We start from the raw sequence: 13,428 nt of genomic DNA, 5'->3' as shown, positions 1-13,428 counted from the left end.
CAGCTATTTTATATCGTTGTTAGCTTAATCCGATAAAAGGAATTAAATTCAATGTTGTTCTAGTCCTTTCCTTACCAATGGATATCTCGAGCTTGGCATAGAACCTTCTCCATCTTTCTCTCTTTCTTTTTGAATGGGGCCTTGTATTTGTAAACATTTTCAGCCAAATTTGGGATGATTTTATAAGCCATTCATCCACTCGATAGCACCATGGGCGAACAGGGAAATAGACAGACATGGTTCTTGAACCAAAATTTTTTATGATGATCGAATGAACTCAAAATCCAATCTCCACCATTCATTTTAGAGATAATGACCTTATAAATTACTATAAAAATTTTCACTAAAATTTAATATGATTTGATATAGTGATGCTTGACTTGATGATGAGTTAGCTGGGCAGGAATTTAGACAGATTCTGCCTCAAACTTGCCAAATTTTTTATGATAGTCATATGAAATTAGAATTTAATCATCACCATTCACATTGAAGATCAGAACACCTTGATTGTGTAGAAAAAAAATTCAAAAGAATTGGAGCTCTTTTGACCATATGATCTTGAGCTAGAATTTGAATATGGCGTGATGACAATCATCAATGAATTTTGTGTTTGATTTGTGATTTTATTTTAATAATGGATGGACTTGGGGAACAATCATAACCATTCACATTGAGCATTGTCATGTATGGAGCCTTCAAAAAAAAAAAAAATCAGACCGATCCGAATTTTGGCATAGTTCGATTAACATATTGATCAACATTGAGCGTAGAGAAGTGGTATCTTGCATCATAACTGACATTCCTACTCTCTTCTATAAATCATGTAGATTTCAAATCAAATTTCAACCGTACAGATTGAAGAATAAACATGTATTTATGATTTGAAAGAAATTTCAGGGCAATCAAAGATAATTTGGTCACCCAATGAAGACCTTGATTGGAGCAACACCATCAAAGAAATTTCCGACTTTAACATACATAAGTGTCTTTTTCTTTTTGTAGTTTTTTAAAAACACAGGCACACATGTATTTGCCTCAGGAAGCACGCTTAATTGTGCATGACTGGTCTACATGGAGCTGGACGTTGCGTCATTGACAAACACATGTCTCTGAACGTAGCACAAAAATTCATGAAAATGAATGTTTTGCCTCGAGAAGTACATTTGATTGTACATGACTAGTCTACCCTTGTGAAGGACCAGATGTTCCGTCATAAGCAAACATTTTTACATTAAATATAGTATTTCTTTATAAAACGACTGTTGATGGGCGATATCAATCTTTCTCTATTGGCGTCAATAATTTGATACACGCCTCTTTCATAGACGATCTCCATAACATAAGGGCCTCCCTAATTTGCTTTGAATTTGCCATCAGCATGCTTGTTGGTGGCTGGTCTTCTTAACACCCAAACCATATCTTAATACTGTTTGAATGTTTGGATGCTTTGCATGGTTTGTGCTTAATATTTGAAACCTTTTTTACTTGCTTAGCTCAATCTCAATAATAGAGCTAATGAGCTCTAAAGTTAAAAAAATTTAGGCTTGAGACTTCTCAGCAATGGAGTTGACAAGTTTTAAAGTGGAACATATTTAACATGGTTCTAGAAGCCTTTTCACTTGATTGGCTCAATCTCGATAGAGAGTTGATAAGCTTTTAAAGTGAAGTATATTTAGGCTTGAAACTTCTTCAGCTTGTTCTTAATAGTAAAGGTAACAAACCTCAAAGTGAAACATATTTTGGAAGCTGTGGAATCGAAAATATGCATCCGGCATCATGAAAAGACACCAGACGATATATCGAAGCACAAATATCATATTTGTTTTGTGTGGGTTCTTTCATTCCTAATAGGTGCAAGCCCCTATTATTAATTACCCCAGATTAGAAATCATAGGAACCTCCGATTAAGGGCAAAAGTACAAGTAAAGGGACAAGAGAATTTGCGAATTATATATTTATTACATCACTTATATGTATATATATATATATATTTATCATCGCCGCTGCCTGTGCCTTGTCACTGTGTTGCATGCCTCATTGCCTGTTTTAAAATTTTTGTTGACCACCGCCTGTGCCTTGCCATTGCGTTGCGTGGCTTATTGCCGTCTTGAAATGAATAAGTCACTACTATCTATGCCTTATCATCGCATTACATGCTTTGCTGTTGTATGCGGTAGGCATCTCATTATCGCTTTGAAATTTATTACTGCCTTTGGGTTGAAAATTTTAATCATTGACTAACCCCTGATGCTACTTTGGATATAAGGAAATGTTGTTCAAATACTAAACAATACCAAGCCTGATATATATATATATATATGTATATATATATATCCGTACTTGTATTCTTTCTCTTATGGTAGGCCTGCACTCTGGGATGTATTCTCATATGCATTGTGATGCATGCCTTCTCATTATATATATATATATATATATTTGCATGCTTCCTCATGAATTTGCATGCAAACTCTTCATCATTCATCATTTTTTTATTTTATTTCTTTTTTTTTACATATATGTCTTTTTCATGATGGGCCGATATTTTTTTTTTTATTATTTATTTTTATTATTATTTTTGCATGTATATATGTTTTTTATGGTGGGCCCACTATATTTTTATTCCATACTTTTTTCATTTCTCATTTCATGAACGTTGGCATTTTGCTATTTTTATTGTTATTATTTTTTGCTTTCATGCACGTATACTATGCATGCCTTTATATATATATATATATATATTTTTAATAGTGGCCACCTCTTTATGCATGTCTGCATATTTGAATGCTCATATGACATGTTTTCTCAAATATATTTAATACTTCTCATTTTATCTTATTTTGTTTTATTTTATTTTTTGCATTATTTCCCATTTTTTTGTTTGCATGCTTCTCATTATTTCATTCATTATTTTTATATGCCATGCATGTTTCTTTTATTTATTTATTTATTTTTGCTTTTCATCTCATATACATGCATGCCTGCACGTTGTTTTTTTTAGACCGCCACCACCATCCTAACATCATCATCAGCATTATCATCAAAGCATCATCATTAATATGCATGCATGCTTATCTACTCGTACATTGAGATTTATTTACTCTTTTAAATGGTGGCACCGAATTTTTTTATTTTATTTTATTTTATCTTTTTTTTTATACACATAAGCGTGTCATCCACAAACCCTTACATCAAAATTCTGAATTTTTTTTTATAGCAAACAGAAAGTTTTTTTTTAATACCAATAAATGCCCTTATTTTAACATCTTCTAAAATAGCTTCACATCAATCCTGTTTTACAAACTTTGGCCTTTCTTAGTTTCGACGAAAAAAATAAGAGCGTGACAGGCAAAATGAACACTCGAATGGCATGTTAATGTGTATAGAAAATCCTACTTAAATTCAACCTTCTAAGTCAAATTCATCAAGAATGTATCTTCACTATATCTCATAAGCCCTTCACTTGCTTGTCATCTACTAATTCTTTGATGACATCTACCGGTATAACCGCAAGACGGTTCTTGTGATCAAAAGCTGCGAGCTTTTATTATTCAATTGCTTTTTAGGTGTTAGCCTTTGGTTTTCATTTTTACGCTTTGGAGTCCGAGTGATGCCAAGCCGGTCCCTAAACCTACACGTGCACTATTGATGATTCATTTGTCGAGCACAGTACCATTTGATGTAGATCCCGATCCCGATCCCGTACTAGGTTCCTTGTCCCTGTTCGTTCGGTTGAGCTTGGGTTGTGCTCGCTCCGGGTTGATAATGTTGAGCGGATGTGCAAGTTGTGGCAAAGCTTGGGTAGGAACAGCGTTGGGGCGCATTTGGTGGCCTCTTGCTGCTGCTTTCTTTCAGTACTTGTCTTTGCGACTCTAGTCGCCCTGTTCATCGACTCCCCTTCCACGGGGAAGAGCCTTGTTGATCATAGATGAATTAATGGATCGGTTGACTGATGACCTGTTGGCCTTTCCAGAACCCAGAGACGCAGCCTAGAATGCCTATACAAGCTCGGGATGAGCCCTCAAGAAATCTCGACTTCTTGAGCGTGTCGCATTCACCGCCTTTGCCCTTTCGCTTCGGACATTTGCCCTCTCGCTCTCGGAGTTGAAATGTCTTTATCCAGTTTTCTGAGTCACGAGTCCTTGAATCCTCTTCTCCAAGTTGCTTAACAAGTATATCGTAAGTTTTCTTTTCATTCTGGAGAGAGAGTTTGTAGGTACCCATACAGTTGAATGCAATTGCAAGAGCATGATAGCAAAGCTGCGAGTTTGAATATGCTCCGAGCTAAGAAGTCGTTCATTCTTTTTTTCGATGCTTCTTGCAAGTACCGAGTGTAGTATCCATTTTTCCCGATATCCCGGTACATCATAGCAACGTTTATAAAAGTCGCTTTGCAACATCGGGATGATCGGTCCGAGACGATAGGCTAAGTAATAGTAATGTACGAGACATGTGCCGCTGACACTAATTCTATTTGATTGAGGCCATGATAAAATAGAGCCATGTTTCCATAGCTGTGTGCAGTGTCAAGGTGGTCAAGACCGAGACAGCGTTCGTTTATGATTAGCTCTTTGTCTTTGTTGCATGATGGCCCCATCAATGTCACCCGCATGATAGAGAACCATAGCAAGATATCTACAACAACTAGCGACTTCTCGATGCATGGGTCCAGTAACTTGTTGAAATAGTGCAAAAGCTTCGGAGAATAGGACATATGCTTCACTTAACATTCCTTCGATCAATCGAGCTTTTCACGTATCCATGAGATCTCTTGCGTGAGTGGGAACATAAATCTAATCCGATGAGATCACTTTTTGACTAGTTGACAAGCTGTTCCATAATGACAAAATATGCATCAAGGCGTTTCTTCGCTTACGTGATGGTCTATCTTATCACCAATAATACTCATCAATTTGCACAAGGCTTCAATATCTTCACCATTAGGACTACGGTGTCCATCCAACAAGGTCCCGAATGCAACACAACATTATCCCTTACATCAACAATGCGGGTTGAGAGAAAGCGGGGAGGCATGATGAAGAAGCGGCGAACATCATGCACTCGTTGGCAACATCAGCAGCGATAACATCAACTTTTTCTTCTTACTTTTTTTGTCCTCGTTTCCTTCTTTTTTCTCGATTGATTTTTTAAATTTTTAAATCTTCTCTTTTATTTTATTTTATTTTTTTTGGCCAATCTCCCTAGCCTCCTCTTCTCTCCAGGTTCTTGTGATAGCTCCTATGATCTGCAACTCCTGCGTCTTCTCAACGGAGGCACGGCCACCATGATTGTGAGCGGCGGCTACAGGTAATGCAGCGACAATAGTATCAAGTACGTTGTTTAGAGGCATTATCTCAGCCATCAACAACAACAGCGGCAACAACATCAAGCGGCGGCGATCATCAAACGGCAGACAGTAAGAATTAGTGAATATCGGACATGGTTGGCAGCATTATTTCAGCTATTCAACCATGTCCGCGACCTCTTTGATAGGCAGCAGCGGCGACAGCATCAGCGGCGGCGACATGGAAATTCTCTTCTCCTTTTTTTTTTAATATTATATATATATATATATCTATCTCTATATGTGGTAGCATAGGGGAAAAGATAAGAACCTTCAAGCTTTTTTTTTTTAAGAGAGATCTCCCACTTTTTCTTTTTCTCCCCCTTCCCCTTTTAAAAAGATTTTTCCCTTTTTATCATTATCCCCCGATCATCTCGTTCTTACCCTAACCTCCCGTGAAATAGCAGCAGATTAAACCCGTGCAGCGGATCGAAATAGGATAAGATTTTCATTTTTTTTAATTTAAATTTATATGTATAAATTTTAATTAATTAATTAATTTTTTTAATTAATTAAGAATAATTTTTTAAATTAATTAAGAAAATTTTATCATTATTATTATTTATTTATTTTTTATTTTTTTATCTTTTATTTATTTTTTTAATTTTTTTTTAATTTTCTTTTTTTTTTATTTTTTCCTTATTTTGTTTTATTTTATTATTATTATTATTTTATAATTAATTTCAAATTCGAAATTTGAAATTCAAATGTTTTTTTTCTTTTTAACATTTTTTTTTAAATTTATATGTATATATTTTAATTAATTAATAAATTTTTTTAAAAAAAATTAATTAATTAAATATTATTATTATTATTTATTTATTTAATTTTATTTTTTTATCTTTTTATTTTTTTTATTATTATTTTTATTTATTATATTATTTTTTTGTTATTTCGTTTTATTTTATTGTATTTTTTAATTAATTTCAAATTCAAAATTTGAAATTTAAATTTTTTTCTTTTTTATCATTTTTTTTGGTCCCCCTTTTTTTCACGCGAGATCCCCTCATAATCATAACCTTGACTAAATCAGAAGAGGATAAGATTTTATTTTAAAAATTTAAAAATTTTAATTTTAATTTTAATTTTTTTTAATTATTTTTTATTACTATTATTATTATTTTAATTATTATTATCACTATTTATTATTATTTATTTATTTTATTTTTTGAAATCCAATTTGCCTCGGGATATGTGTTTGGATGCCTCGGTATTTGTACTTTCTCAAATCGCCTCGAGATATGTTTTCAGGCTATATGAAATTTAGGATTGCCTCGGGATATATGTTTGGCTATCCTAAGATTTGCGATTGCCTCGAGATATGTGCTCTCAAGGCAATTTTATAATTTGCATTTATGCCTCGAGATATACTCTCAAGGGCAATTATGTAATTTTGCATTTATGCCACGAGATATGTTCTCAAGGGCAATTTTTTTTCTTTAAAAATTTTCTCTTTTTAAATTTTTCATTTTACCTCGAGATATGTCCTCAAGGATATGTATTTTTTTGCATTTATGCCTCGAGATATGTTCTCAAAGGCAATTTTGTAATTTGGTATTTTTGCCTTGAGATACGTGCTCTCGGCTGATCTTGTGATTTAAATATTTTATATCACCTCGAGATCTGTGCTCTCGGCTGATCTTGTGATTTAAATATTTTAGATCGTCTCGAGATCTGTGCTCTTGGTTGATATTGTGATTTAAATATTTTAGATCTCCTCGAGATCTGTGCTCTCGGCTGATTTTGTGATTTGAATATTTTAGATTACCTCGAGATCTGTGTTATTGGCTGATCTTGTGATTTAAATATTTTAGATCACCTCGAGATCTGTGCTCTCGGCTGATCTTGTGATTTAAATATTTTAGATCGCCTCGAGATCTGTGCTCTCGGCTGATCTTGTGATTTAAATATTTTAAATTATCTCAAAAATGTCTTCTGCACTTATCTTGAATATATCCAAATATAATGAAATTGATTTATTTTAACCATTTGTTGTCCCATTTCGATAATGATTTGACTGTGTGTAATTTTTTTAAAATATTTTATTCGATTTGAATCAGGACATGCAATTTTTTTTACATAAACAGAAGCGTTTTCACTTAATTCACTCAATCTCAATGCCAAAGTCAATGAGCCTTGAAGTGAAATACATTTAGTATACAAACTTCCTCCACTCATTCTCGGTGATGAAGCTGGCAAACTTCGAACTGAAACATGTTTGACATGATTTTATTATTATTTTTTTATTTAGAGCTTTTTCACATTTTTTTAATCTCAACAATGAAGCCAATGAGCTGTAAAAATAAAACATGTTCAGGCCTAAACCTTTTCCACTCGTTCTCAACAATGGAGTTGACAAACATCAAAGTAAAACATACTTGACATGATTTTCTTTCATATTTGATTTTTTCTTCTTTTTTTTATGTTCTTTTTCACTTTTTTTTTTACTGCTTGATTTGAAGTGAAAAAATATTTAAGCATAAGACCTCTCCACTTGTCCTCAATGATGTCATTGACAAGTTTTGAAGTAAAATATGATTTTAGAAGCCCCCCCTTTTTTTTTACTTGATTAACTCAATCTCAAAAGTGGAGTTAATGAGTCTTGAAGTGAGACATATATAAGTTTGAAACTTCTTTCACTTGTTCTTAGCAATGAATCTAACATGCTTTGAAGTGACATATGCTTAGCATTTTTCTTTTTTAACTTTCATATTTAAAGGCTATTCACTCGCTTTGCTCAATGAGTTTTGAAGTGAATGTATTTAAGCTTGAGATTTGTTCCACTTGTCTTCAACGAAGAGTTGACAAGTTTTGGGCTAAAACATATTTAACATGGTTTTGGAAGCCTTTTTACTTGACTGGCTCAATACAAAGTTGATGACTTTTAAAGTGAATTGTATTTAGGATTGAAACTTCTTTATCGTGTTCTTAGCAATGAAGCTAACGGGCTTTTAGCAATTTTTAAAAAACTATTCACTCGTTTTGCTCAATGAGTTAAGCTTGAGATTTACTCCACTTGTCTTCAACAATGGAGTTGACAAGTTTTGAGCTGAAACATATTTAACATGATTTTGGAAGCATTTTCACTTGATTGGCTCAATCTCAATAGAGGGTTAATAAGCTTTAAAGTGAAGTATATTTAGGCTTGAAACTTCTTCAGCTTGTTCTTAACAGTAAAGTTGGGAAGCTGACAAGCTTAGCAAGGAATCTAGGATTTTCTTCCTGTTTGTGTGCTATCTCACATATACCGCTTTCGTTTTGCTCCCTTTATGCAACAAGTCAATCAAAGGTCTGTGACTTCAAAAGCAGTCTCATTTTCTCTAATACAAACCTTTTTTTGTTTTTTGTTTTGGTTTTGTTTTTTTGTTTGTTTTTTGTTTGTTTTGTTTTGTTTTTTTTGTTTTTTTTTTGTTTTTGTTTTTGAATTTTTTTCTTTTTATTTCAATATCGGTTTTTCTTTTTCTAGCATGTCATTCCCATATCTGCACCTCATCACGAGGTTCATCCATTATTTCTTTAGCTACACCAACAAGATCTTTATAAAAATTTGAAGACCTCAATGCCGCTACACCTTGTAGTGAAAACTACTTTTCTGTCAATTGGATTGCACTAGATAATCCTGAAATTTAGGAGTTAACGGATGAATGGTTGGATTTAGAGATATCATCATTACGACATCTAACATAGTATTTAAACTTGCGACTTCTTCCACTTATCCTCAGTGATGGAAAAATTTTTTTTTCTATTTTTTTTTCCCTCACCCAGGAGTGAGACATGATTTAATAATTTTTTTTTATTATCATCATTTTTTATTTTGATTTTGATTTTTTTGATTTTTTTTTGATTTTTTTTTGATTTTATTTATTTATTTATTTTTGTGAACTAAGTGAGATGACCTTTTTGCTCAAGTGATTATTTGACCATTTCATTGATCACCTGTACAATATGTACCTTAGGGCCACACTTTTTTTTTTTTTGGACAATAGCTACGAGTAGGGAACCTTATGCCCCTGCCAACTTATTATGGACTTGCCCCCTTTCTGCAACAAAGGTCGTGACTTCAGAAACAACAAACCCTTTCTTTTTTTTTTTTTCAGTTGTCATATCTCAGTCTTCAATTTCAATGAGATTTGGTGACTTGCCCCCTTTGATCTAATTATTGACTAGAATCGAATCTCATCAATTATGGATTTTTTTTTTACAAGTCTGTATATGAGCTTGGCGGTGATGCTGGCAGACTTAGCATAACTTTGATAAAGTCCGGCATCACAAAAATTTGACTTTGATTTTGATTTGATTTTTTTTTAATGACCCGTTATAGATAGAGTCAGAAAGCAACTTTACTTCGTGCCCCCATTCGAATAAAGTATCGATGAGACATGAGGCATTGATATTTCTTATCAACATCTTTTGATTTTTTATTTTGGTTTTGATTTTGTTTGTTTATCTTTTTTTTTTAATAACCCTTTATAGATAGGGTCATAAAGAGACTTTACTTTGTGCCCCCATTCCAATAAGATAATAATAAGAAATGAAGCATTTCTTTAACAACATCTTTTCACACTTAATTTCAAAGATGGGAGAAATTGTGTCCCCACCGGGCGTGCCAGAATTTGTGGGCTCCTTACTTTTCACCCGATCTTTGATTTAGGGTTTGACCGGTTAAAAAGCATGGATCACAAATCAAATTTATTTTTTTTATGACTTCAAGAGATTATGAGTTCATGACTTCCATTAAAGGCAAGCCTTTAATGTTAATTGCCCTGGACAGTGTCGCAGGAACCTCCGATTAAGAAATAAGTGTGACTAAGGAAATAGATTGTGACAATCAATTTTCATTCATTTCAATAAATATGAATTCATAAATTTCATCGAAGATACAAGAACTTTGAAATCATCTGTGAACTTGTGTCTGAACTTGTGTCTTGGACGTTTTGCATTTTGGATTTGATTTGCATCTTGAATTTGATTTGAATGACTTCTCCATGTTGATGAACCATAGACTTGATTTTGACTTGCTTTTATGCTTGTGAAACTTTTTTGAAACTTATGAACTCTTCAACACTTTAGTCTAGAGGTTGTTGAGCTCATTTGTTGATTTGTTTGAAGCTTGGAACTTAGATATTTGGACTTGCATCTTGGATTTGATTTGGAACTTGATTTAATTTTTTTTTTTTTGTAAGCTTCGGCCTTCAGGCTTGTGAAACTTTTGTCAACTTATGAACTCTTCAACACTTTAATTTTGAGCTTGTTGAGCTCATTTGTTAATTTTTTTTAAACTTGGACATTTGATTTTGCATCTTATATTAGATTTGAATTTCAAGCTGTAGATTCTCTTGTTAATGAATCACAAATTTGGTTTGACTTTCCATAAACTTCGGCTGTCATGCTTGTGAAGCTCTCTTCTTGACTTGTGAAACTCTTTGAGTCTTTGACCTCTGACGTCTTGAGACTACTGAGTTCAATTGTCGATTTATATGATTTTTTTTTGTTTAAATATTGACTTGTGAAACTCTTCGAGTCTCTGACTTTTGATGTCTTGAGACCACTGAGTTCAGTTGTCGATATAGATTTTTAAATATTAACTTATGAAACTCTTTGGGTCTTCGACTTTTGATGTCTTCAGACCATTGAGTTCAATTGTCGATTTATATGGATTTTTTAATATTGACTTGTGAAGCTCTTTGGGTCTTCGACTTTTGATGTCCTGAGACCATTGAGTTCAATTGTCGATTTTCTATGATTTTTTTTAATAATGACTCTTTTCATATCTTGAGTCTTGACTTGGTTTCTTTGGTTTTGATTATGTATATCATGTATGTCGTTGCATATGTGTTAGCATTACATTGCATGCCTGATTGCTGTCTTGAAATGAATATCTCACGACCGCCTTAAAATTTATATATTTTTATAATAATTTTTTTTTGTCGTCTCAAGATGAATAAGTCACCATTGCCTGTGCTTTATCACCGTGTTACATACTTTGCTGCCACCTTAAATATATATATATATATATATTTTATTGATGCCTTGAGGCAAATTTAGTCACCACCTCAAGATAAGCACCCTTGTTGCTGCTTCGAGATTAGCATTTATTATTATTATTATTATTATTATTATTATTATTATTATTATCTTTTTATACTTTTCTTTTATTTCTTTTGCATGCTTCTTATTATTTCATTTTTTCCTTCTTCTTCTTTTTGTTTTTTTTTCTTCTTCTTTTTTTATGCATGCTTCTCATCCATTTTTTTATTTTTTATTTTTATTATTATTTTTTGGCCATGCCCCTATGCATGCTTTTTTTTCTCATTTATTTATGAATGAATGCATGACATGCTTCTCAGACGTATGCATGCTTTTCTCAATTTTCAATCATTTTTTTTTCTTCTTTTTTTTTTATTTCATGCACATGAGAATGCAACATCACCATAACTAACTTCATGTATTATATATATATATTTTTCACACATGATTTTGATAGAATGAATAGTTCTGCAATGTCCTTGAGTGTCCCACGATTTTTTTTTATTTTTATTTTTAAAATTCTTCTTTAAATATGCAAACATGCTTCTCATCATTTTTTTTAGTGGAAATTGCCAAAAACACCTTGTAAGTTTGCAATATTGTCAAAAACACCCCGTTAGTTTTGCACTCCTCAAAAACCCCTTCCTTTTGAATACAATGATTTTTTAAACCCCCCAAACATCTAATAGTGATTGATAGAGTTAATTTGGAATTTTTTGGACGAAATTGTCCTTTGCGTGGGAAGTTATGGCAAGTGTGACGTGGGTTTGACTATAATGCCCTTTGGGTACAATGAGTTTCTATTTGAAAAATGAAGCTTCTATTTAAAAATATGAGGTATGAGGTTCCGTTTAAAAAAATGAGTTTCCTGCTTTAAAAAAATGAGTTTTCTATTTAAAAAAATGAGTTTTTTTGTTTAAAAAAATTGAGTTTTTTTGTTTAAGAAATGAGTTTTTCTGCTTTAAGAAAAGAGGTTTCTGCTTTAAAAAAATGAGGTCTCTGCTTTAAGAAATGAGTTTTTCTGCTTTAAGAAATGAGGGTTTTTGTTTAAAAAAATGAGGTCTCTGTTTAAGAAATGAGTTTTTTTGTGGTGTATTTATCACCCCCAAAAATCTCTTTATCTAGCTTGACTCGGGCCAGTGAGACAAAAGCATGCGGCTCACAATCACGATCACGCTTGCATGAAAAAAATGGGATTTCATGTTCGAGAAAAAGGTGCAACCTTTCGATGCCTTCGCTCGACGACGAGGAGCATGCGGTCTTCCCCGAGGTCAACGACTGAAGAAGATGAAAGAGATGAGGTCGACGACGTGGGAAGACGATGAAGACGAAGACGGCGAGATCGAACCCTCATCGGGCGCCGCTTCCTCCCTCCGTTCCCTCGCCACCGACTTAGGCACCATGGATCCAAAACCCCGAATGATCCCTAACCCTAACCCTATTGCTATCCATGTTGCGGTCTTCGCAGTCGAGAATGGTTCCGTTCAGTTCAGCCCGTCTTTATCCGACGTCGCCACCGAAGACCTCACCACTCCGACCGCCGAGGAACGTCGCCAACCGGATCGCCAACGCCGATAAAGATTTTCTCCTTTAAGACCCCACACGAGCAGGGCCACCTTCGAGATCGCTCGCCCGGATCCGGAGCTCAAGACTCAAGCGCTCGCACGAGATCGGCGACGATGAGATACTCAATGTCCCTACTCAATGAGGTCTCTATTTAAAAAAAATAAGCTCTCTGCTTTAAGCAATGAGTTCTCTGCTTTAAGAAATGAGTTCTCCGTTTATATGCTTGTTTGTCTTTGTTTAACTATCGATGTTTCGCTTTAATATATTGCGCTTTACGCTTTAAAAAAAGTGCTTAAATATCGTTGTTTCTATTTAAATATGTACGAGTGCAACCTTCGATGCCTTCGCTCGACGACGAGGAGCATACGGTCTTCCCCGAGGTCGACGACTGAAGAAGATGAAAAGAGATGAGGTCGACGCATGTGGAAGACGATGAAGATGAAGACGAAGACGGCGAGATCGAACCCCTCACTCGGCACCGCTTCCTCCCTCCG

The 13,428-nt window shown here is 33.9% G+C and overlaps 1 pseudogene; it reads right to left on the bottom strand.

The window, feature by feature from the left end:
- Positions 1 to 3,869: 3,869 nt before the first annotated feature.
- On the bottom strand, positions 3,870 to 4,760 carry LOC120276151 (annotated as a pseudogene).
- Positions 4,761 to 13,428: the final 8,668 nt, after the last annotated feature.

Source organism: Dioscorea cayenensis, chromosome 14 (genome assembly GCF_009730915.1).
Source record: "Dioscorea cayenensis subsp. rotundata cultivar TDr96_F1 chromosome 14, TDr96_F1_v2_PseudoChromosome.rev07_lg8_w22 25.fasta, whole genome shotgun sequence".
NCBI classification, from domain to species: Eukaryota; Viridiplantae; Streptophyta; class Magnoliopsida; order Dioscoreales; family Dioscoreaceae; genus Dioscorea; species Dioscorea cayenensis.
This window is presented reverse-complemented; position numbering and strand designations above follow the sequence as displayed.